The sequence below is a fragment of the Cupressus sempervirens genome, chromosome 11, assembly GCF_028749045.1.
Source record: "Cupressus sempervirens isolate cs-2001-9-10 chromosome 11, ASM2874904v1, whole genome shotgun sequence".
Lineage (NCBI taxonomy): Eukaryota > Viridiplantae > Streptophyta > Pinopsida > Cupressales > Cupressaceae > Cupressus > Cupressus sempervirens.
In genome coordinates this window covers 647,783,279-647,786,111 of record NC_143128.1, presented here as the reverse complement: position 1 = coordinate 647,786,111, position 2,833 = coordinate 647,783,279, and positions in this window count along the sequence as shown.

The window sequence follows — 2,833 nt, the reverse complement described above, 5'->3', positions numbered from 1 at the left end:
GAAGAATGTGGGTGGAAGGGAGAGTTGGGAAAGGTTTGAAAACTAGAGCTTAAAGAATTCGTAAGGTTCATGAAACAAGAATCACTTTTCTGGCCAACGGTAATGTCGAAGGAAACTATTCAATTAATAAATGTGCTTAAGTAATTATTCCATGTTTAACTCCTAATAATTAATGGGATAAATGGAGTGTAATCAATGCTGAAGATGATGAAAGGGATAAATATATGAAATAGATGAATGAAATGAAAACATGAGAAGTACCTTTTTCCAGTTGAATTGCTTGAGAGGAAAAATGTGGTTGCTCAAACTAAACAACATCATGATATGAGAGGATTATTCTAAAAAACAAGACCAAATGTCCAATTTGTAAATATTTGATGAGAATGGTGGCTATGATTCAATGATTAGTGGATGGCTAGAATTAATTGGAGGAGATACATGGATTAAAGATTTAACCTTGTTGGAAGTGTCAAAGAAAAGAGAGGTGTAGAAGCACACATTGGGAAGAACATGAAAGAGACATGCCTATGAGATGTGTAAGAGATAGGGTGGCTTGGAAAAGTGACATGTATAAGAGATAAGGTGCCTATGATGCGACATTTCATATTCACAGGTGAGAAAGAGGAGGGTTGGGGCACTTGTCACATGATAAGTTTAGATTTTGATGAGTGCAAATAGATACAATGGTTAAGATTTAATGGACAAGGATTGAGGGTGGTGTTGAATTAAATAATAGAAAAATAAGTAATATGGAGTAATTAACCTAAATTAATTAATTATATGGGTATAAAAAATTTGATTTAGTTGGAGAGTATATGGGCTAAGGTTAGACATAAATAAACAGATATGATTATATCTATTTAGAGGTGAAGGATTACGATAAATGAAAAATTAAATAAATAATAAAAATTTATTGATTTGGCTAGAATGGAGATGAAGACAACATGGTCATCTATGAATAAATTTAGGAGTCTATTTTTTGCCTCTTTGATTTAACATCGTGAAGTGACATGATATTAAAAAACTGAAATATATTGAATAGAAAGGGATAAGGACTAGTAGCATGATGCCTTAGTCACTAATAGGATGTGAAAGGATGACGAGGAGGTAGTGATATACCCCTTCAAGAGGACAAGTAGATTCCAAGAGTACGAGTGTGCTCTCAAAATGATTTGAATTATTATAGGATGAAGGATGCATAAAGAAATGATAGGAATGATGAAACGTGAGAGTAATAATGTAGGAGAATCAAGTTTTGGTGGTATAAGCAAACTAGATTTGATTTTGAATTTGACATTATGCACTAAGGGAGGAGGAAGGAGGATGAAAATGTGCCAAGGGTGATAAAAAAAGGTCAAGTAAAACACATGCCTTCTAAAACTATGATATGGCAGGCCAAGGTGCCTTTGTGACAATAGGTGTTGCAATGTGGAGCCTAATCGAACTCAAAGGTTAATTTTTTCCCCACTTCATTTAGCGTGATTTCCCCCTAGATTTTACTACGAGGGTTTGGGGTCAGTGCCTCCATGCTTTAGGGGTCAAAGGGCAATGCCCCTTGCGAGGTCCTGGGGCAGTGCTTTAGGAGGGGGTTGCCCCTTACAGGGTCTTGGGGTTAGCGGCCCCAATGTGCTCCTTGCCATGATATAGGGTGGTGTAGAGGGGCAACACCCCTAAAGCCAAAAATGAATTTGCTATTGTAAACGACGTCAAAAGTTATATATATATTTCTATTGGTTGGCTTATTCTAGCCCTAATTTGTAAGTGGCAAAAAGCTTGTATAAAATGGCTTAGGGTGAGGGATTTCATTATGTATGATGAGATAGTAGCTTCTTGCGATGATATTGAGTTGTAAGGGATTACAAATTGTAATCAAGTTGTAATCACTGGATAATAAGAATATTGGACTTGATGTTTGGTGGATGTAGCCCAATGATTGGGTGAACCACGTTCAATCTTTGTGCCTTGTGTTCTCTCCTATGCGATTTATTATTTTCTAATATTGGTTATATTTGCATGTAATTGTTATTTCTGTCTTGTTAATCCTAACAATAGGATTCAAATGCTTTGATAAATAAAAACAATGGCAACACACACATGCAATAAGAAAACAAGAACCCCAAACCAAAAGCATACCAAGAAGTTGCCAAACAAATGATTAAATAATTCATGGATTAATTAATGAAGAGGATAACAATGTTAATGTTAAGAACAATTCATACTCCAAACATTCAAAATGTTTACATTTCACGATGATAATTGAATTAAAGTTTGATCAATAGGATATTTGTTGATTTGGTTTTTGGATTGGAGGATAAATGGTTTGCATAGAATGTGATTACATGGAGGATAAATGGATAGAGGAAGGAGTGGGAATTAATGATAAAGGAGAATTAAGGCTTAGTAAACATATGAAAGGATTAGGATATTACTTGGACATTATTTTGTTAAAGAGGCCAACAATAAGCTATACCTTAGGTGGTCCTTCGGTTATCCAAGCAACTTGCCCAATTTGCATTTGTATACAGTGTTAGTGTAAATTCTAATTGTCTTGGATACCATAATCCCATATCTTATGTTCCTTTCAAATATATGATTTTTTTTTTTCACGGCCATAACAGTGATTTTTTTGGTTAACGGCTAACTCCCCTTTATAAATCACCTAAAACTAACCTTGATAGGAAAGGGGTACAAGGAATGCTTGAAATGCAACTTAACACTAGTAGTTGTTACACCAATGATTTAAATTGGTATGTGTTAGTGTAAATAATTAATTATTATTACACTTTATTTAAGTTTACTTAGGATAATGCATTTTTATATTGGTTGTCTTGTA